The sequence below is a fragment of the Nyctereutes procyonoides genome, unplaced genomic scaffold, assembly GCF_905146905.1.
Source record: "Nyctereutes procyonoides isolate TBG_1078 unplaced genomic scaffold, NYPRO_anot_genome, whole genome shotgun sequence".
Classification (NCBI taxonomy): Eukaryota; Metazoa; Chordata; class Mammalia; order Carnivora; family Canidae; genus Nyctereutes; species Nyctereutes procyonoides.
In genome coordinates this window covers 20,249,525-20,274,109 of record NW_026575136.1, presented here as the reverse complement: position 1 = coordinate 20,274,109, position 24,585 = coordinate 20,249,525, and positions in this window count along the sequence as shown.

The following is a 24,585-nucleotide window of genomic DNA, read 5'->3' as shown; positions in this document are numbered from 1 at the left end:
ATGCCATTATCATTTTTGAATCTTTGCAAAATTAGGTCAAAAATATTATCTCTATTGTATTAATTTGAATTCTTGTGGTTAGTAGTGAGGAAAACATTTCCATCTTTATTGGTCACTTATCTTTCTGTTTCCTATATTGCTTTGCCACATTTTTGTTCATTTTTCTGTTGGTTAGGCATCTATTTATTATTACTCTTTATATATTAATAATATTTTTCACGACTTGTAATCTGCCTTGTATTTGTGTTTATGGGGATGTTGGAGAGTTTTGCTTTTTACATAATACAACATATGAAAATTTTCTATGTGATTTTTTTCTTCTTTACCTCAATGTTTAAAAAGACTGCATCATATACAAAACAAAATAGACACTTGTTTATATTTTTTTCTAGTCTGTTATTGTTTTGCATCTTCCATTTAACACTCTAAGCAAATCCATGGGTATGGTATCAGGATCTAATGACATTTTTGGCAAAATAACTGGATCATAATATTCCAGTCCCCTGTCTCTCTCTCAATCTTTTTAAAATAATGTGCATTTTCCTCACTGGCTTAAAGTTGTTGGTTTTACTAATTACTAACAGCTAGAGTCAATTTCTTGGCTTTTAATTCTGCCCATCTATCTGCCTCTTTTTTGCACAGTTCACTTTGCTATTTTATTTATTCTGCTCTTTAAATATATTTTAATACCCTGCAAGTCATCTTCCCTTCATTATGTTTCTTTTTTCCAATTCCTCTCGATTGGTTACTTCTTTCAAGTTAAATTTCAAACCATCCTGTAAAGTTCCAAAAATATTTTATTCAGCTTTTGTTTAGGAGTGGCATAAATCTATATATGAATGTGGAATAGTGGGAACCTATGCAGTATTGATTCTTCCAATTTGGAAATAGCGTCTAACTCCCCATTTATCACGTTTACTAATTGCTCTTCAGTTCACTTTTATAATTCTTTTCATATAAGTCCTACAGGTTTATGCTAAAATTTATTCCTGTATATAAATGAAACTTCAATATATTATAAAGATGATATTTCTATAAGTAGTAGAAAAATATCTAAATGCTAAAGGGGAAAACACCATATATCCATCTCATACCATTCACAAAGGCAAAACAAAAATGGATTAATCATTTACATGAAGAAAAAAGGATACTGGAAGAAGATACTGGACTTTTTATAACGTGGCAATATGATTAAAAGCTATTTAAAAAATGAAAAAACAATTGAATAGATTAAAAAACTGAAATTTACAACTTCTCTATGAAAAAACGACACTGAAACTATGTTAAAAGATAAATAACAAACTGGGCAAAACATCTTTAACATAGAAAGTATTTCTCCAAATCAACAGAAGATGAAAAAAGGACAAGAAAATGAAATATGAGGAAGAGGAAAAATAAAATAAAAGGCATTTGAAAGATGATACTTACACTTATAAAGAAATATTATTTAAAACTACAGTAATGTGGGAATCCCTGGGTGGCGCAGCGGTTTGGCGCCTGCCTTTGGCCCAGGGCGTGATCCTGAAGACCCGGGATCGAATCCCACGTCGGGCTCCTGGTGCATGGAGCCTGCTTCTCCCTCTGCCTGTGTCTCTGCCTCTCTCTCTCTCTCTCTATCTGTGTGACTATCATAAATAAATAAAAATAAAAAAAAAACTACAATAATGTTCAACATTTTTCCTATTTTCTCATTAACAAAGATTTTTTTTTCTTAAACATGACACTCATTAAAAAGACTTAGAATGAAAAAAAAAAAAAAAAAACATAAAACATGACACTGACCAGTGTTAGGTAAAGTTACGAAAGACCAGGCACTCCTGATACTGTCTTCTTGAAGGGCAGCTTGTCAGACGTAACAAAATGTAAAATGTGCCTGCAGTCTGTCCTACCAATTCCATTTTCAAGAATCTTAAGTATGAATTGTCCTAAAAGATCTTAAAAAAAAAAAAAAACATTATTACAGCACTGCCTATATACTCACTGTAGCATTGCTTTTAATTTTGAAGAATAAGAATTTTTTTAAAATGCCGGAGTCAAAAGAGGAACCCAAGCACCTGAATTCTGAGAGGCACAGAGGAGCGACAGAGGCGGAGGAGCGACAAAGTGGATTTAAATATTAAACCATCTTTGCATTTTGAAATAATCCCTCCTCTGACAAGTATTATTCCTTTACTACATGGCTGGAGTATATTCACCAATATTTTATTTCACAAACTTTTTCACCATACTTAGAAGACATATTTGTTAAATTTTAAACTCGTTTTAATACAAAAATCAAAATAATTTATTTATCTTGTTAGTTTCAACATGTTAGTATTTATCCTATTTCAGACTTTTAAGATGTTCATTGTTTATTGGTTTGCTTGTTTGGGTGGTTGGTTGGTTTTGGAGATAGGACGGCTTTTGTGTTCAGTTAAAAAAAAAATTCCTATTTTCTGGCTTCTCTTGCAGCCTACTGACAATGCTCAAGCCCATGAGTTTTACGTTAAAGTTTGGGGGAACTTCTGGGAAGGCTTTTTAAAAGACATTATGGCGACTGGGAGATGTACTCATTTTCACTTTCTTCTTTTTCTTTCCTCTTGTCTGGAATATAATTATTATTGTTGAAGCTCCAGTAGTCCTCCTGGATCATAAAGCAACCTGAAAATGGAAAGCAAAAATGGTAGACGGAAAAGAATGACGGAAGGAACCTGAATCCTTGATGACTATGAAAGTGCATGTCTTTGTATTGCTTTTATGTGTGAAGTCCTTTTGAACCTTTATTGTTTTTTCTAAAGCATTAGCTATCCCTCATAGTTGTACGTCATCTGGAAATTTGATAGGTATGCCTCCTTTGGCCTAATTTAATTTTTATTCTTCTGGGTTAATCCAAGCCCTTTGAATATATTTATTTAACTAACTATGAATTCCATTGACTATACCATTAACCAGCTAATATTTCTATACATTTTCCACTAAGTTAGGAACACACTCTATATCAACTGTCTTGCCAAAGTAAAGATAGATTTGTTCAATTCTCCCTATCTACTTATGGCATAATAAAGAATTTGTCTGGTCTTTGTCCCAGGTTCTTGGCAAGAAGCTTCAAAAGCCCTTGGAATTTCCTGAGTGATAGGAGTGTCTTTGTTATGTTAATGAGCAACTTAGTAGACTCCCAGATAGCTTGAGGAAGAGAGCTGGTCACCAGAAAGACTAACCACGAGATTAGAGATGAGACTTGCAGCCTCCTCAACCTCCAAAGAAGGGAGGGGGATCAGAGATGGAATTCAATCACATGGCCAATAATTTAATCAATCATGCCTGAACCCTAGTAAAAATCAGAGTTCAACAGAGCTTCCTGGCTGGTGAACACAGATGATTTGAGAGAGTGATAGGTCCTGCCACCAAAAGAAGAGGGCATAGAAGTTCTGTGCTCTTTCCCAGACCTAGCCTTATGTATGCTCTTTATAATAAAAGTGTAATTGTAAGTATAGCACTTTCCGGAGTTCTATGAGTAGTTCTAGTGAATTATCACACCTGAGGAGGGAACCTCCTGGACTAGAAGCCAGTGTGCCAGAAGTGTGAGTGTCCTGAAGACTCCATTTGTATCCAAAGTGTGGGCAATCCCATTGAGGACTGAGCCCTTAACTTAAGGGAATGGATACTAACTCCAGGTGGTTAGCATCAGAATTGTATTGCTGTGCACACAGTTGGTGTCTGAGTGCTACCCAAACTAATAATGTATCCAAAAGATAAAGAAAAACAAATTAGGTTGTTTGTTTGCTTGGTTCTCATAAACCCATCATAGTGCCTATGATTACACTTTCTTTTCTAAATTAAGCCACCTGTTTAATGATATGCTGTGTAACTTTGCTGGGAACGTTTATCAATCCTACCATTCCATAGACTACAAACTTCTCTTTTCACATTCTTTGGCACTTCACAAAGATTACCAGCTGATATGGAGATTTTATGTGACATTCCTTTAATCTGTAGAAAACTTGAGAAGATTTACAGTGATTGGATGACCTTTCCCAAAGTCTTAGTTTTAGTTTCAGGACAGCAATATTTGTTCAAGTTGGGAACATGACTGCTGTAGAATAGTTCTATATTTTAAAAATATGTATTCTAGTAACTTTTCTAAAGTAGCAATTCTCAACTAGGCGTTCCCTCCCCGGCCCCCCCCCCCCCCCACCCCCCCAGGAGACATTTGGCAATGCTTGGAGGTATTTTTGGTTGTCTTAGCAGGAGAAGTGTTACTGACCTATAATGGGTAGAAGTCAAGGATGCTACTAACCATTCTATAATACATAGGACAGGTGCCCAGGGAAAGAACCGTCTGGTCCAAAATATAAATGCTGCCAGAGTTGAGAATCGCCCTGTATTGTGCTTTTATATTTTCCTCTCTAGCAAGTAATTTGCTTTCCAAACAGGGACTCTCCTAATAAATGTTATCCACACTTAATTTAAGGAGATAGCATTGTGTGAACGACAGCATGTGTGATTTGCATGGACAATGGAATATGTTGTCCTGTCATGCATTTACTTTTAAGAAGGACCAAGATATCCCTTAGAAGAGTTTATGCTATAGATTTTACTCATCTATGGAATTTAGGAAACAAAACAGATGAACATAGGGGAAGGGAAGGAAAAATAAAATAGTATGAAAACAGAGAGGGAGGCAAATCAGAAGAGACTCTTAACTATAGGAAACAAACTGAGGGTTGCTAGAGGGGAAGTGGGGAGAAGGATGGGGTAACTGGGTGATGGGCATTAAGGAGGGCACTTGATGTAATGAGCACTGGGTGTTATATGCAACTGATGAATCACTAAATTCAACCACTGAAACTAATAATATAGTATATGTCAACTAAATTGAATTTAAATAAAATATTTATAAAACAAGAAAAAAGAAAAAGAAGGAAAGTATATGCTGTAAAAGAAAGGGTGGAGTCAGACCATCTTGGTCCAAGGACTAATAGCTGTTGTGTGAAGGAAAGAGCTATTTCAAAAATAGTTGAGGGGATCTGGGTGGCTCAGAGGTTGAGCGTCTGCCTTTGGCTCAGGGTGTGATCCCGGGGTCCTGGGATCGAGTCCCCCACTGGTCTCCCCACAAGGAGCCTGCTTCTCCCTCTGCCCATGTCTCTCTCTCTCTCTTTCTCATGAAGAAATAAATAAAATCTTTAAAAAACAATAGTTGATGGTATTATCCTTTGATTCCACCACTCCTACCAAAAATTTATGTCAGACTGCCAAGAAATAAGTATGGTAACCAAAAATGTAAATCAGTTTTGAAGAAGCTTTGAGGGAAGGTAACTGTCAGTCCTCCATGAAACCACTGAGACTGACAGGAAGCAGCAGAGAACGTCCCAGGAGTTAATACACCTCGTGGCAAGAGATGTTGACCCATGTCACTTGACAATGACCATCAGATCGGTCCACTCCTGGGCAATATGTTGACAGAGAACCGCAAGGCCAGCCGTAGGAGCCAGGGAAAAGGAAAAAGCAGGCGCCACATGGAAGCCAATGGTATTGCAGATAGAAGGACAGGCCAACTCTCCTGAGAGTGTGAAGTGTGAAATTACTGCAGGGTCCCTGGAATTCCTCCAGTCATGCAAAGGAGGATGTGCTAGGGAAGCAATGACAGCCAAGGAAACAGGTTACGGAGTATCTAAGAGTATTAAAGGTATCTAAACCAGCTTGGCTTCTTACTACCTGAGTGCTACACAGATGAATCCAGTTAATCGAATCTCATTTCAGTCCATTTGTGTCTACACTGCTCAAAGGAAATCTTCTTTTCTGGACATATAAAGGACCATGATTATTCCAAACTTATTTCAAGGGCTTACACATAATAATAGATTGACTGGGTGATTTTTTTTTTTTTCCTCTTTTGCAAGGTCTGAAGTTTTCTCATTAGACTGGAAGTCATTAAGTCAAAACTGTTGACACCCAGGAACTTATTTGCCGGGGGGCCCCCAAGTGAAATGCACTGCCTGAGGATATGAACTTAAAGTCAACCTGGAGTCAAACCTGCATACCAGAAATAATATGCATTGATTGCTGGCAGCTGTAAGTCATCCCTCCCTCCTCTGAGTTACCTTGGACACCATCCTCTTAGCTTTGTCTATGTGGTACTATTATTTATATATAACTACTGTTTCTGTTATTATTTATCATTTCTATAGAATTCTCATCTCCTCTCTCAGACTTTATGAAGTCAGCACATTAGAGCAGATTCCAGAACTCAATGTCTCTATGCCCCCTTTTAGGTGACAAGTCCAAATTGTCTACATCCAACATAACATAGTATATTATGGTTCACTTATCATACGTCATTTCGGCTATGTTTACCTGAGATCAACACAACTCTCTACACGGTCAGAAAAAAGGTGGTCGAATCACTTCACGGGGACCAAATCATGATGCCTTTCCTCACACCATACCACCATTTCTATTGCAGCCATGCATTTCATTGAATTAAATATGAAAACACACATCCGCGACTTCCTTAGGGAAACCGAATCAATTTCAGGGGAATGAGAGTAAATCAGTAACTTCTTCTGATAGTTATTAGGATACACTTATTTTTAAAGAGGGTGAGAGATCACTGCAGGGAGGTGCCTTTACTGGGATACTCACCCAGTCCATCCCTATGGGTCTTTGTTCCCATCCCATCCATTCCAATTGGACAGAGCTAGCTCTTCCAGGTGCCCTGAGCTCATGGTTCTAGAAGCAGGGGAGCTCTGGCCAGCAGGATTTCACAGCGTGGTGCGCCTGCCTTCCCTCTTGCGCTCCCCTCACTGAAGCCCTACCCATCCTCCGAGGCCTATTTCCAGCTCCATCCTCCTGCCAGGCCTTTCCCGCTACTCCAGGCTACGCTAAGCTGCTCCCTCCCAAGTCTCGCTCCTACAGTGTATCTCCTAGCTCTTCGGTTATGTTGGCATTGTCTTCCCAAGTGGATCATAAACTTCCTGGGATCTCTCCCCTCCAAATCCTAGCACAGTGTCGGACTTCCTTTGGTGCCCAGTAAATATTTGTCAACTGACTGGATGGTGAGAAACCACAACACACAGTTGGGACGGGGGAAGAACTAAAAGCAGTTGATAGAGATCTCAGATTTGGTCAAATTTAGATTCCATCTAAACTTATCTATGTTTCTTTACAAAACGAGCCTCCCGGTTGTCGTTGGCTCTGAAGTTAGCAGATTGGTCCACTGAGCGTCAGATTTCGGGGTGTTATTGTTTAGTTGGCTTTCCTGGGACGTAACTCCGAGAAGATGGATGGCAGCGTGTTCTTAATACACTACACAGCCTATTGATTTTATATGTCATCAATGTATATTGTGTGTCTACACTATTACCAGGAGAAGCAGGAGGCACGCGTAGTTATGCCACTGCCTTCAGCCCGTCGTCCCATGCTGTGCCCTATGGGAAGCCACTGATTCTTACACTTGGAGCCGGGACAACGCAACTTAATCAGACTGACAGGAAACAGGCAGCAATTACAGTGTGCTGCTACATCTGCTGGGTTCCACTTCACTGAAGGAAGAGTTATCTCAATTTTAATGTACATCCCTTTTTCATGTTTCATTTAACCTCTGCTGTATTATTAAACACATCAAAATATAATGACACTCGTTAAAGAAGAAAAAGAGGACAGTTGGGATATTTTGGACTGTATCTCCTATATTTGCAACTTAATTGTATCATTTTTGCTTCTCTTCAACATCTCCCCCTGGTGAATAACTAATTCAGTATATAGATATTTAAATAGCGAGTGGGGAACTGGCTGTTTAAACACCTACATCAACACTGAGTTCAGCTACAATGAAATATCCCTCAATCATTTGTCTGTTTTCACTAGGAGTGCTTCTCTTTTCAAAAACATTCTTTTGCAATGTGTCAAAATAGCTAGTTTACCCATTACTGCAGTGCACATAAACTGCTTTAAGAGCAGCTCAATGAAATTACTCGGGAATGTCTCTGTAATATGACTCGGGAGACCTTTGGAACTTAAGCTAGCAGGTGTCTCGCTTGCCAGCCCACCCTAGAACAGCCCCAGCCCCATCAGTGCTGACCTGAGATGCAGGACCCATTAAACCATCCATTTCTGAAAGACAAATACGATGACACACCAGGCTGAGCCTCTCATCTGGAGGTTGCTTTTCTTTTTTTCTTTCCATTTTGATTCTCTGATCTGCCTATCTTTCTTTGAGCTCCAGTTCTGTAATTGTACCTGAAGTATTTAGTAAACCTCCCTAAGAATTAGGCATCCAACAGAGATTAATTGAGACTCGATTGCAAACTTTCTGCTGTACAAGATTCCAGAGAAATAATGGAAATGTGATATTGGACTTTCACTTAAACTCGTAAATACATTTTGACCGAGTAGAAACTGCAAGACGTTTGTGGGAGTTGTTATGTATCAGGGGAAACAGAGGAAAACAGTAATAGTTAAAGACATGCTTCTATGTAAATGGGTAATTAGGCAAAAAAAAACCTCCAGTGCCCAATTTTTAAAAATTCTTAAATTTTTCTTTAAAGAATAATCAAAATATTACTGACATATCCACATCAGTAATAAGCAATCTACTTATGGTAGTGGTATGGGAAAGAGTCTGTGTTTTCAAGGAGTTAACAATGTAGTTGCATAATCAAAAACAAATACAGAAAAAGATAATCCGGAGCCCAAACAGGTTCCTATCAGTATTACGGAACTAATTACCAGCAACACTCTCATGGCTTATGTTCATAGTTAGGGGAACAAAAAAGCGCCACGGGCCCTGAGATCTCCTTTGGAATAAAAGCAACCTGATGTCCAGCCAGCAAGCACCTAAATAAGCCTTCATTCTGATGGTTCATTCCCCTGCCACATGGTTGCCAACCAGTTAATATTATTCCTGGATAAAAGAGTAAAATAAAAGCAACACTGCTTTACTCTTCTTTACTTATATACTCAGTACAGGATCATGATCATCAACCTTACAGAGAATAAGTATCGCTAAGAGAGAAGGGGAACACAAGTTTGGAGCAATAATTATTACCACTACCATGTTGACTGTATTCAAATCTCAGGCCCAAACAAGTTATATCCCTGGATGCCCAAAGTACTTGCAAATGTGATCTCAAAATCAATGCTAGAAGTCTTTGAAAAATAATGGAAAAGAAGAGAGATGCCAGAGCAACATAAGGTAATATTGTCCTGTCTTTCCAAAGAAAGGAGAGAAGATAAAAGGCAAATTTCAGAAACTACTGGACTAGTGAGTTTAATGCTTATTTTCATTAATATTTTCTAATGAATGATTAATCATTGACAAGAGAAGAATAACTTTGAAAAGAAGCAATCGCTGAACTTAACATAGGTTTACTAAAAACAAGTAAATCTGAGGAGATACCACTACACAGCTACTAGAATGGCCAAAATATAGAACACTGATAGCAAACGCTGGCACAGGTGTAGACTAATGGGAACTCTCCCATGTTGCTAGTGGGAATGCAAAATGGTATACCCAACTGGGAGGAAAGTCAGGCAGCTTCTTACAAAACTAAATATTCAAGATGATCCAGCCATCTCACTCTTTGGTATGTAACCAGAGGGACTGAAACCTTCTATCCACACAAAAACCTACACACAGATGTTTATAGCAGCTTTATTCATAATTGCCCAAACTGAAAGCAACTAAGATGTGCTTCAGTCGCTGAATGGGTTAGAAAGATGTGGTTCATCTAGATAATGGAATATTATTCAACGTTTAGAAAAATGAGCTATCCAACCTAAGAATCCAGCAATAGATAAATGGATAGAGAAGATGCAGTATATATATTCAATGGAATATTACTTGGCCATAAACAAGAATGAAACCTCGTCATTTGTAAAAACATAGATGAACCTAGAGGGTATTATGCTGAGTGAAATAAGTCAGACAGAGAGAGATGAATACCGTATAATGTCACTTAGGTACAGAATCTAAAAAAAACAAAACAAAACAAAACAAAACAAACAGGAACAACAGACCCATAAATACAAAGAACAAACTGATGGTTCCCAGAGGGTTAGGAAGTAGGGAGCTGAGCACGATGGAGGAAGGGGGGGCGGTGGTGGGAAATATGGGTTTCCAGTTATGGAATGAGTAACTTACAGGATGAAAGGCACAGCATAGTTTGTAATAGTGTTGCATGGTGCCAGATGGTAGCTACACTTGTGGTGAGCATAAAATAACCTATAGACTTGTTAAATCACTATGTTGTACGCCTGAAACTAGTGTAACATCGTGTGTCAGCTATACTTAAATAATTTTTTTTTTAAAAAGAAAGAAATGATTTCTCAAGCCATGAAGAAATACGGAAGAAACTTAAATGCATTTACTAAGTGGAAGAAGCCAATCTGAAAAGGCTGCATACTGCATGTATGTGCCACACATATTGTATAGTATGTACAACATACTGCTATATACACTCCTAAATGACATTCTGGAAAAGGCAAAACTATGGAGACAGTACAAAGATGAGTGGCTTTCAGGAGAGGGTGGAAAGGGGAGGGATGAATAGGTGGAAGACAGATGATTTGTGGGACAGGAGCCCTGAGTGTGGGGAGCTCTGGAGTCTGTAGGTGTAGCTGCCAAAACCAGCAAGTTCTCACCTCTGAGCCTCCAGGACTCACTCCCTCGGAGAAAGGCCTCTTTTAGATCCAGAAAGGTGGCTGCTGCACCTGTGAATGAAGTGAGGGTCTCCTCAAATAAGGGAAGCTGTCCCCAGTGAGGCTACGGCTGGTCCCCTCCACATCCTGGACCATGAGGTATGATCAGCTCAGAATTTGAACTGGAAGGAATTTGAGCTGGAGGCAACCTTGGAGACAGTCCAGGCCACCCCTCTGGTGACACAGGAGAACGTTGAGGCTCAGGACACTGAAGAAACTTGTTTAGGATCTCACATGTTCGAAGACCCAGATGGACTAGAACTTGTGTCTCCTCTGGCTGACCCACTGTTCTTTCCACTACATGAGTGGTTCTCAAAGTGGTCCCAGACCAGGAGCATCAGTGTCACCCGGGGGATTGTTGGGAATGCAAATTCCCACCTCCCATCCCAGACCTCATGCCTCAGAAACTTTAGGGATGCAGCCCAGGACTCATCCTGATGCTCAACTCATCTTTTTCTTTTTTAAGATTTTATTTATTTATTCATGAGAGACAGAGAGAGAGAGAGAGAGGCAGAGACACAGGCAGAGGGAGAAGCAGGCTCCATGCAGGGAGCCCGATGCGGGACTCGATCCCAGGTCTCCAGGATCACACCCTGGGCTGAAGGCAGTGCTAAACAGCTGAGCCACCCGGGCTGCCCTCAACTCATATTTAAGAACTCCCATGCTACACAATGTTCTCACTCATTAAAGGACCCATTCGCCTATTTGCCTGACAACAGAATTCCTGATACTGTAGCAGATCAAATAGGGGTGATTTTTTTTTTTAGGGTTTTGTTTTGTTTTGTTTGTTTGTTTTTTAGGCCTTTCAATGTCATCCTTATAGAAAGGTTTCCTACAAAATCAACTTCTTCAGTGCTGAGATTTCTACTGTTCGATTTATTTCTTCCATCAACAGTGTAAAAACCACTGTTAAAAGGCAAACAGCACAGCTAAGTCAATACATAGTAAAACATCAATGAGAGTAATATTAACAAGTTCTGCTGAAATCTCGTTAGGATCCAGGCTCCATACTATATAGACAATGTCAGCAGCAGCAATTCGCAACCTCTTATAAACTGATTTTTCAGGTTAGTCTAACCTCTTATACAGCCAACATCGAAAGAACATATAAGTACTAATGGAAAAAGACAGGGTTGGGGAGCATATAAGGTCCTGAGCAGGGAGCTGAGGGTCCATGGAAAGTCCCCTAGGAAAGAGTCTAGGTCCCCAGGAAGCAAGATGAGGGCCAAGGTATTCGGGGGAAGATGTTTAGACAGGGGCTGAGGCATAGAAATAGGAACTGAAAAGGGGCTACTGTGTATGGTTGTGTAGGCTGCGCACTGCACAATTCCAGAGAACAATATCCACACAGACAAGATGCCAAGTGACAATGCTGAGATAAAATTCCACCTACTTTAAACATTGCAGGCTGCTGGTTTCCTCTCAGAATTGGGCCCTACTGCTGGAAGTTCCTGAGACGTCAGTGGGACTGCAGTGTTCTGGCCACACAGGCTGAGTGACTGTAGGGGGATGGGATGGTGTGAGATTTGTCGATTCCCTGAACTCCTCACAAAGTAAGCCCTCTGGAGGTCTTCAGTCCATGCCACTTTCCTGAGACATGTTTGAAAAAGGGCCTAAAGTTGATACCTTTCTGCCCCTGAGTCCTGCTACATGCACTCCTCAAGGAAAAGTTCTGCGAATTGGTATTGCGATTTTTTTCTTCTTTGTTTTATAAGTGAATTTAAAGTGAATTCATTTGTAGAATGACCAATGGTTACCCTGCAGTCTCTGAAAAGACATAAACCCTCCTGAGTAAACCAGAAATAACCTGGATATCAAAGATCAGGTCTGGGAGTTGCCAGGAGCGAAAGCAGAATATCAGCTACCCTCCGATGTAGATAGACATCATCAATTTGAAACTCAATATTGTAAATGTATCAAATTCTGTCTTGAGGTAACCTGCCAGGCACTATAATTTTTTTTTTGTGTTGATGTCATCTTTCTCTAAAGTTGGAAGCCCAGAGGATTTCGTTTGTTCAAATCAGCTCCAGATGGAGAAGATTCTAGAAACAACCGGGCATTCTGCAGGCCCCCAAGTCAGATTTTGGTGCTGGACCTGAGGACTGAGAAAACATAGCAGTTCAAGATTCAGAAGAAATAAAACAGTGTATCAAAAGGGCCCAAAAGATGTATGAAAAAGCAAAAGTGAAGTTAATAAAAGTTTAAAAGAACTGGGGAGGTTAGCACCGGAGTGGCCCAGTCAGTTAAGTATCCAATTCTTATTTTTTTTAAAGATTTTAGTTATTTATTCATGAGAGACACAGAGAGAGAGGCAGAGACACAGGCAGAGGGAGAAGCAGGCTCCCTGCAGGGAACCCGATGCGGGACTCGATCCCAGGACCCTGGGATCACTCCCTGAACAGAAGGCAGATGCTCCACAACTGAGCCACTCAGGTGCCCCCAGGATCCAACTCTTGATTTCAGGGTCCTGGGTTTGCTTCCACTTCTCCCTCTTCCTTTGCCTCTCCCTTTATTCATGCTCTCTCTCTCTCTCAAATAAAGTAGCAAAATCTTTTAAAAAATTAAAAGAACTGGGGAGACTAGATACCAAAGGAAGATGTGTTAAATTAGGAGAAAAGATTGTAGCAAGTAGTGATGGGCTGCCCACCAGCCCAAGGCTTTCGCATCCCTACCAAAACTTACTCTATTACTTAGTGTTGCTTAATCTATTTTTTTATTATTATTATTGCTCGCATGGGAATTATTATTACCAGGAGGAAAAAAAACAATAATAATTTAGAAGGTCCTTTTTACCTCCAATTTCTTTGATTCCACTACAATAAAAGTAACAACTACCACTTCGACAGCATTCACTGCAAGCCAGGCCCTGCTTAACACATCTTAGTGACGTTGCTCTTCACCACCACCTTCTGAGCGAGGTGCCCTTAAATTCGACAGGCTGTGCCCACAACCACTGCCCGCACCGCCTATACCCTGCTACCCCGCACAGAGAAGCAGCGACGTCTATCCTCGAACGCTTTACAGATGTGCAGGACGTGCCTTCCACCTCATCCATGTGGAACAAACTTGCCCCTTTAACAACTAGTCAAGAAAAGGCCCCAAAACACTGCTTTGTGTCTTAAAACGAATGAGTATCTGCCTGTAATCACTGAAATCCATTCGATATCATATGTCACAAAGGTGAGTATTTGGGATTCAAGTTTGAGATTCGAGATTGGTTTTCCAGGGCTGCCTTAACAAAGTACTGGAGGCTGGATGGCTTCTATCACCGAAATTTATTTTTGCACAGTTTTGAGGCTTGTGATCTAAGATGAAGGTATCAGGAAGGTTGGTTTCCTTGGAGGTTTCTCTCCTTGGCTTATAGATGGCTATCTTCTCCCAGGGTCTTCAAATCATCTTCTCTTTCTACGCAACTGTGTCCTAATCTCCTCTTCTCATAAAGACACCACTCATACTGGATTAGGAGCTCTCTTAATGATCTCATTTTAAATTAATTACCACTCTAAGGGCCAAGAGCCAAATACAGTCAGATCTGGGGTATTAGGGGTAAGGACTTCAACGTATGAATTTAGTAGGGCAGGGGGCAAAATTCAGCCCATGTAAAGGTCTCTGGACCAAATGGATTCATATTTTTCGTCCTTGCACCTAGGAACATTTTCTAGAATCAGAGCCCATAATGCCACTGCCATTTTTATCACCTTTAGTCAGCAGTCATTGTGCTTGTTTCATGCTGATTTTAGGGGGCATAGGGGGTGGGGACGCCTGCTGTAGTTCCCAGAGTGGATCATAGGCGCATTACATCATTGTATGGTAAACACCTACTGGTACAAAGCCTCTCTTTAGAATCTTCCAATTTAACATTAAATATAAGCTTCTAACCAGATCCTAAATCCTATCATTATGAGGAAGTCATATGTTGAAAACCAGCTCTAAAAGAAATCCCTTTATTTAAAATGCAAAGAATTTATTTTGATTTACTTTTCCATTGATTTCACTCTATGTTGTCCTGGGTCAGTCACCAACTGAAACTTATTTCTACAGAGGATATTATCTAAGAATAACAATCTGCTTATTCAGATTATGGTGGCTGTATCAGGTCATGTCCAAGGAAGTATATTTAGACAAACCTACCTTAAAGAATGGTGTAGTATGGTACACAGAGTTATAATTTCCTCCAAAAATGTTTACTAAAAAATAGATTTGGGGGCAATTCATATGATAGATACCTAATTTTCCACTTTTAACTATTACTGGTATTCAGGAATTAAATCATTGCCTTTTGCACATTTTTAAGCTTACAGCTACATAAATCTGCTTAATGAAATGAATATTTTCCATTAGTTTTAAGCATTTGAGAAATGGCCAATGTCTGAAATTTGAATCACACATGAAATGGACATTAAGCTAAGGTGGTCTGACAAATTACTGCAAAACTACTTGGCAAAATGACTTCACTGAGCCTAAGCTAAATCCAAAATAAACCAAATTAAACCTAAAACTCCAAAAACACCAAATCCTATGATTTGCAACAAATACTACATAATTCTTGAATTTAATGAAATGCAAAAAAAATGATGTCTAATAAAGAGCAGTTGGGATATACTGACTTACTAAGAGCTTGTAAGATGACAGGACTTGAAAGAATAAATCTGTTCAAAGGAATTGAAGCCACCTTGAGAGGATTACTAAAATGATTCATATGATTAATGCTTCCAGTTTTGATATATGTTATCTATCACTGTGAAATTATTTTAAAAGGATTAAAGAGTAAATTGACTTAAAATCCAAAAAAAATGCTAAAGGATGGATAAAAGTAAATAATTCTAATAGCAATGAACTAAAAAGGCAATGGGCATACTTTTAAAAAATTGGCAAAAAAAGACCTAAAAATGCAAAAATATTGGTAAAGTAGAAAATTATTTTTAAAAGATTGGAAAGGAGTCAATATGAGTTGTTAGGATATGTATTTGAAATATAGTAGTTTGTCTCCTAATAATGTATTTTGAATATTAAATATTTCATAAAATTAAACCACCCTGTGTCCATTAGCAAGTACATGTAGAATATTTAAAATACGACTATGAAGATGGAATGAAAACCGATCAACTAGAACTCTACAGAATCTTTTTTTTTTTGTTTTTGAACTCTACAGAATCTTAAACATCTGTTAAAACCATCTCATTCAATAGGAATTGCTATAGCAGTTAAAAGAAACATTCTGGGTAAATATCTAAGTTCAGCAATTTCATCACCAAGCAAATTGATTTGGGGCATTTTGATCTAGAATCAAACAAGAGACCCTTCTTCTCTAGCTCACTGTTAGATTTTAGCATTCTCTCCTGCTCATCTCTACTTTAAACCAACTCTCTGATTTCTTCCATCTTTCCATTCTTTCTATTCTTTCTACATATCTATGGCCTCAAGAATGCAGAGTTTGAATTTTATCCCAAAACAGAGGGACAAAGGCTTGGATTTGGAATGGAATTGTGTTGATTAAAAAATATTTATAGGGATGCCTGGGTGGCTCAGTCGGTTAAGCATCTGACTCTTGATCTCAACTCAGATCATGATCTCAGGGCTGTGAGTTCAAGCCCTTTGCTGCGCTCTGCAGTGGGCATGGAGCCTACATAAAAAAAAAATTATTTAAAAAATTATATATATTATCGGGATCCCTGGATGGCGCAGCGGTTTGGCGCCTGCCTTTGGCCCAGGGTGCGATCCTGGAGACCAGGGATCGAATCCCACGTCGGGCTCCCGGTGCATGGAGCCTGCTTCTTCCTCTGCCTGTGTCTCTGCCTCTCTCTCTCTCTCTCTCACTGTGTGCCTATCATAGATAAATAAAATTTTTAAAAAAATTATATATATTATCACTTCATACCCCCTAGGGTGGCTACAATCAAAAAGACACACAATAACAAGTATAGAGGATGTGGAGAAATTAGAACTCTCATTCATTGTTGGTGGGGACTATAAAATGGTGCAGCCAGTTTAGAAATTCCTCAAAATTTTCAACATGGGGTTAGCATTTGACCCAACAGCTATACTCCTATAGCAGTACCTATACCCAAGAGACTGAAAACATACGTCCACACAAAAACCTGGACACAAAATTTCAGAGCAGCCTTATTCATAATAGGCCCCAAATGGAAACAACACAATGTCCACCTGATGAAAGGATAAACAAAATATGGTATATCCGTATAAAGCAATGTTATTTTGCCATAAAAAGCAACTAGGTATTGATCCATGCTACAACATACAGTAAACTTGAATACAAGCTACGTGAAAGAAGCTAGTCGCATTGTAGGATTCCATTAAAGGAATTTCCAGAATAGGCAAGTCCATACAGATAGGAAGTAGGTCAATAGTTGTCTGAGACTGAAGGTTTGGGCACATGAGGAGTAACTGTTAATGGGCACAAGTTTTCTTTCAGGCTTATTTAGAAAATGTTCTAAAATTAGATAGTGGTGATGATTGTGTAATTCTGTGAATATACTAGAAACCATTAAATTGGACACTTTAAAATGATTAATTTTATGATTTGTGAATTAAATCTCAAGGACTCTGATATATATATATACACACAGATATATGTACGTATGCACACATACATAGATACGATTACTCCTTTCATTGTGGAATTTAGGAACTAAGATATATTTACATATATAAATTTTATGGAAATGAGACTATGTTATTCATGCTGTTTTGTAACATGGCATTTCACTCAAAAATATGTCTTGGATATATTTCCCTACTGAAATATATTTCCCTATATATATATACATGTTATATATATGTATATAAAATAATATATATAAAATCCTTTTAAATAGCTCTACAGTACACCATTTAAATCATTACCAATGTTTTGGTAGAGCAACCATGTAGTTATGGATATACACACACGTGTGTATGAATATTTACACAGAAACATGTGTCCATATGAATATTTGTGTGCTTCTTCGATTATTTGCTAAAGAAAAATCTAGATAAAATCCTACAAGTGGGATTTCTGGGTCACTGTGTACATCTTAATGTTGATCCATACTGCTAAATTGCCTTCTAGAAAAGTTATTTTTATAAGATTACATTCCTGGCCAGCTGTGATGGAGACTGCCCCTTCCCCTGTTCACACCTTCATCCTCAATCGAATACTCTCAGAGATCGTTTTACCTTTACCAATCTGACTTGTTATTGTTGCTTTGAGAGCATCTATTTGATTATTATTGAGGTTGAGTATCTTGTGCACACTTTTTAGCCACTGGTATTTCTTCTTTTGTAAATTATTGATGTGTACACCTTGCCTATTCTTTCCTGTTGTAGTGCCTGTCATTTTCTTATAATTGCGTAAGTTCTTTTTTGTTGAGTAGGGACCTTGCTGTTAGACATGTTGAAATGGCTCTTCCTACCAAAAAATGGCTTTAAGGTTTAAGTCAAGGAGGGGCAGTTGGTTGAGTGTCTGCCTTTGGCTCAGGTCATGATCTCGGGGTCCTGGGATCGACTCCCACATAGGGCTCCCCACAGGGAGCCTGCTTCTCCCTTTGCCTCTGTCTCTGCCTCTCTCTCGCTGTCTCTTAGGAATAAATAAATAAAATATTTAAAAAAAAAAAAAGCTTTATTCAAGTAGATGTGCCCTATTAGCCTGGAAGAGCCAGCATTAGTGTCATCTTTGACTGTGGACTCTAACAAGATAGGAAGATGGAACTGGCTGTTTTAGGAGCTAGTGAACTTCTTATCATCGGAATATTCTAATATAGACTACTGGGCCATCCAGCCAGGACGTCACAAGAAGCAATTCAAACATCAGAGGAGTGGTTGGACAAGGTGACTTTTATGATCCTTTCCAACCCTGAGAGTGTAGGAGTTTGTAAGTGAGACAAATATTTAACTTCATGAAAGGCAACCTACCGCACCTGTGATAACAAGTGAGGAATTGATTCCTATCACACACACACACACACACACACACACACACACACACCCTCGTGGGAGTGGAATAGTCTGCTCTCAGATGCCAACAAAAGGTAAGTGTGTGTACATTTTCACCTTTATGTTTCTATATATGTGCACGTGAGGAAGATACAAAGGAGAAAGGTGCATGAACAACTAAGTAAGTACATTTCTGTGTGTTTTCATATTTGTTCGATGTAAAGAACATTCTAGGGTGGAAAATCAAAGGGTGGACAGATGTCTATTATCAAAGCAAAAAGAGAAATAGATACACTTCCAGAAAAAGGAAGAACAAAAGAAACAACCAAATAAGCAAACACCATTCAGTTGTGTTAGAGCTTTCTCCTTCCTTCCATGTTTGATTATTTAATCATCTGAACAGTTGCTTCAATTCTTTTTTGCCTTGTTTCAGAGTGGCAGAAGTTATCACTGAAATAAGATTATTAATAGCCATTATTTATAGAGTAAAAATTGACCCAAATACTCACACACACACATTTAATTTTCCCAACTCCATGAAATAAATGCTGTTATTAATCCCATTTTACAGATGAGGAACTGAGGCACAGAGAAGTTAGGTAACTTGCCACAAGTCACACTGCTAATAATAAAGTAGGGAGGCCAAAATTTAAAGTTGGGCAGCCAGTCTCCAGGCGGAATCAAGGGTTCAGCCCCCCAGCACAGTGGGTACACTAAACCTTAGAGTCTGCAGTATTCCGGGCATCAAGTTCATGCTCCAATACTTAGAGCTCTGTGACTCTGGAGGAATCCTGCTCCTGCCCTGAGCTTCAGTTCCTCAGTTATAAAACGTCACCGGTGTCCCTGACAGAGCAGTGGGGAGAAGGAAGCAAGACCATGTTGGAGTCTGAAACAGGGGACACCTCCTACATCACAGCGATTTGCATTTACTTGCTCCAGATGCAAATGCCATCCACGTTTAGGGCCCCACGTCTCCTAAAGACAACCCATGTCATAAAGCCAGGCCTTTTAGGAAAGTTGCAAGTGTATCCGGAAAAATACCAGGGTGGCAATGAAAGCCTCCTCCAACCCTTCGAGTGCTGCGGGGGTGATAAGACCACTTGCTACCAGAAGGGCCCTGTTATCCTGCGCGCAGATCCCTACAGCTCTGGCAGGATTGGGTAATCTCAGGTGATAAGAGAGATGTAAGGAATTACAACTCCTGATAAAGCACTGTGCTTCTGTTTGCTCATACTTTGAGGAGATATGGGGGACACAGATAAAGTACTGGCAAAAGCCCCAGGTGGGCTGAAAACACGTCCTCCTGCCCGGGAGCCTTGGGGGCGGCGACTGGGGGCCCGGCCTGCTACCGTATTTGTTCTGCTTATCTCAGAGCACCCGCAGCTATCGAGGGCCAGGTCAGGCCGGGACACTCCAGGAAGAGTGGAGTGAGGGCCTGGCTCCTCTGAAGGGAGAAGGAACCCCTTGGCCTCAGATGCTGTTCTGTGGCATCACGGGAACACACATTCAGGTGTGGAGGGGTCACAGATCTGAGACTTTCCCCGGACACCAGGAAGATTGTCCCATGGAAGGGTCAGGCTTGCCTTCCACTGGCTGGATGTGAGGCAGGCTAAGTCCCTGGGGCACCGACCTGACCAACGGGGGGTATTTCATACTGGGTCAGATGGGAGAAGGGGGTTAGAGTCTTAATGACTTCTGAGCAAGTCCTTGAGTAAAGAATGAACAGGGTGGTGACAGGCATTCACCAGGCCGGTGGGACAGCCACCTTGCAAGTGCGACAGCATGAAACGCGCAGATGGGTGCAGTAGTTCGTGGAGCATTCTATAGAAAGGAAGCCGATAATTTTACCAGGCTTTTCTGTACCTTCTTATCCCCCTCCTCCCGAATTTCCTATGAGAGAATACCAGCTCCGCACATAAATACATGTTATACTTAAAGAAATGAAAAAAAAAAAAGCCAACTTGCTGAAGACAGAGAAGTATTTCTAAAAATGACGTTAACTACAGTGAGAGGAAACCAGAATGCTAGCAGAAGAATAAATTGGTGCAACCTTTGGTAAAGCAAGTTGTAGCTACCCAAGTAAAAAAAAAAAAAATGATGTGCACGGGGACTTGGACTTTGCATCACCAGCATGTTTTCCTTCATCCAAAGGGGAAAACACGTATGTAAAGCTTTCACTCACTTATTAAACGATGATTTCCTGACTCCCCACATGTGACAAAGCAAGGGTATCCCTAGGACGGATGGAATAGTGAACAAAGAGGGCAAAACCTTGCCCCCATGCAACTTATCTAAACAAATAAGCAGATATTTCGTTTAATTTCAGAGAGTGAGAAGTGGTATGAAATGAAGAGGAAGGAGAATGGCAGGGGGAGGTGTGCTCCAAGAAGGTGCCATTTGAACAAGAGCCCAAATTAAGGGGAAAAGGGGACCATGCAAACATCTGGCCAGAGAGCATCCTCGGCAAAGAATACAGTGGCGACGTGTACCAGTAAAATAAAGGAACAAACAAAAATAATGGAAACCATGTGATCATTTTTTTTCAGATTTGATTAAGCAAACTTAGGTAGCCATGAAATGGACTAGTACGCAGTAGTTGAGATTAGGATAAGTTTCATGTAGTGGTAGCAGAATGTTCTCTAAGTTACATTAAAAAACTTTTTTTAAGTTCAGGTATTAAATATAGTATGCTCTCATTTGTGTCAAATGAATGCATGTAGAAAATTTCTAGAAGGATATGTAAAAACTGATCTGTAACAGGATATATAAGAAGCAACTTGGATGGGAGTTTGAAGCTCTGAGAAGGAATGAAACATTTTTTTATGTTTTTACACCACTGAATTTTCACCCATTCATCGGTACTAGTCTTATCATTTAAAAACACTTAGGTCTAATAAACCTTCACTTTTAGAACTTTCTACAAACAAATAAGCAAAGGCTTTACGACATCTCTCTTACTTGGAGGTTCTGGGAATTTATTTGCCTGTTGCAGTTCCTTCGAGGGTAGTGAGTTCTTTCAGAAATCTTTGAGCACTTTTTATCTATCAGGAGAAGCATCCAACACAGTTCTTGAGTGATCAGAGTGAAGCCATATGTAGCCCCTGGATGCAGAGCTATTCTTAGGCCCTGGGCTGGCTGCATGCGGTCACACAAAGCCCCCCAATTATAAGGGCCCCACAAGTGGCTTAATTCTCTATTCTCATCATCTTGAAATTCTGAATAATTCTGAACAGTAGGTTCTGTTTTTGCATTCTTGCATTGGGCCTTGTGAATATGTAGCTGGGGTTGCTTAGGGCACTGGGCCGTCTTTGGAGAGGTGAGGTTTAGAATAAACCAAACAGGGGATCCCTGGGTGGCTCAGTGGTTTGGCACCTGCCTTTGGCCCACGGTGTGATCCTGGAGTCCCGGGATCGAGTTCCATATCGGGCTCCCTGCATGGAGCCTGTTTCTCCCTCTGCCTGTGTCTCTGCCTCTCTCTCTCTGTGTCTCTCATGAATAAATAAATAAAAAATCTTTAAAAAAATAGAATAAACCAAACAGATTATCTCGGTTCCAGTAGCAAGTGTGAATAGCTGGAAGCAGCAGGCATGGAGAGTCACCTGGAAAGATTAACAGAGAACCTCTGCTGCACCCGAGAAATAGTGTTCCTTCCCCCACCGCCAGTATGCAATCAGGGATCATGAGCCCAGATATCATATCTTTTAATTTTTTGAGTTGCAAATCCAACTTTGAATGTGTTAAGTCCCGACTTTAAATGCTGCCAACCATTTTACAGGCAATATCTAAATAGAACATGTCCATACATCAAATCTGGTTTCTGCGTTTCTAGGTTCCAGCCTCTGTTTTCTTTCCTCAAACACTTGTCAACAATCGTAAGCAGAAATTTGCTGTCTGGGACTTGCATTGTCACACATGAGCTAGCCATGGATTTTGCTCCACGTAAAAGGCGTAGGGCTCAACTAGCACGGCAGTTGCTACAATTCACTTCCACACATTGTCTAGTTGTTTGGATGGACTAAAGTCAATGTGTTGGCTAAAGCGTCATGGGAAATTCCACATCTTCCACTTACTATGTGACTTGCCTTTGTTTTGAACGCGTTATCATTATTGTTACAGGGGAACCTGGAGAATTTTATAATTCCTCGTATTTTCAGAATGCTTTTCAATCATGATGGGAAAACCAAACAACAAAACAAAAATTGTAGTGTTTGTTTGGAAAGTTGCGTTTTTAAGTAGTGCCATTAGAGAATTTCACAAAATGGGAACGAGCCTTGGACGTTCTCTCATCACATAATGTAGTTTGCAACTCCAAACACTCGAAAAGTCTTTTAGAATCAGAGGATTTGAAAGAGGAATGAGAGTAATGCTAAAATTAAGAACCATGTAGCACCAATGATGTAATACATGACCCATCATTTAGAATCATACATTTAAACCATCTCTAAATGGATTGCCTCTCCTAAATCCTAGATTTTTCTGTCTCAAATCAGATCTTTCCTGGATATGAGATCATTTTTATTATTTCATGTGAGAAAAAAAAAAAAGAGCTTTAGTATCTTAAGGAGGAAGACAATACTTGAAGGGACCAGTGAGAAGCTCTTGGTCTATAAACTCCTTCCCTCCCAGTAGCAGATTACACGCACACATCCGCTACGTTCTGCACATCCCTGGCCAACACCAGTGTACCATGACCACCTTTCCAGGCGGCTCATAAAAACCCAGGCCCCAGGGGTTGGCAATGCTGTTACGGTGTCCTTACTCACTGCTACCCCCTCAGCAAGCCTTCAGTGGTCTCTACAAGCTAGCTGCTGATGACCAACAGTGCAAGTCCATTAGTTTCCAGTGGTTCTAACAGTACAACAGATACTCACTACTGGTGGTGGAAGGCTTAAGAAAAGCATCGAAGGAAATGCGCTGAAGGACCCTGGTGCTTCCTTTGCATTCAAAGAGGAAACGTTAAGAGGTGTGGGGGCATTCTCATCATTTGCTCCTACGTTATTGGCTAATGTTGCCTGTCTCATGGCTGGGAGTAAGTTCAATGGACAGGCTTGTGCATTTGGGCCAGACACTGAGATTTTCCCAGATGCTTCAAGTATACGAAAGAATCTTGCTTTCCTCCCATTTTCTAGAGTTACATTTTACTGTTTGCAATAAAAGTGAGTGGTTAGCAGATCTATTTCTCTGCTTCCAGATCTGTTGATACCTTTCATTTTATGCAAGCCAGATTGCTTATGAGTTATCATACGTAAAATATTTGTAGTCACCGCCGACACAAGACGGCAATGACTTGATTGCAATAAACAACTTCTTTAGTTTCTTATCAGCATTATATTAAGGCTTGGAGTTGTTAGACAAGAATGTGTACTTTCATATTTTCCCTCTATGCATATATACACACGAGTAATCATTGTAGAGGCAACACCATTATCTTGATTTTCCAGAACAAAATAACCTTGCATGCAAAAAGCCAAACAACTGAATACAACACAAACCTAACTTTCCTAAAGCAATCATGGCTCTTTACACATTTGTTATTCTGTTTGACATACACAATAAATCGTAATAGTTACCAAATTACTGTTCGGTTTCAAATGATGTGCACACATCTATAATCTTAGTTAGCTGCTTGCTGGCCTGCTTCAGGAATGTCACTGCATCCTCCAGGGTAATTCTATATCAATGACTTTTCCAAATAAATCTAGTTGCTGGTTTATATTAATGAACTGTCACAGTTCCTATTGTTTTCCCATGGCCTTGCAGCTGTATTCTTTCACAGGTGCTTGGCAAATTAAAATGATGCTGGTTTGGGGTTTCAGCTTGATACAAAATCACTCCTTCAGCAGATTGTTCGGAAGTTATTCATGCAAGAAGCACATCTTTACTCTAGACACTCAGCTTTTCCACTTATCCAATACCCACACCTTTGTTGACACTTTGCATTTCGGTTTTCCTCACCAAAGAAGTACAAAGAAAGAT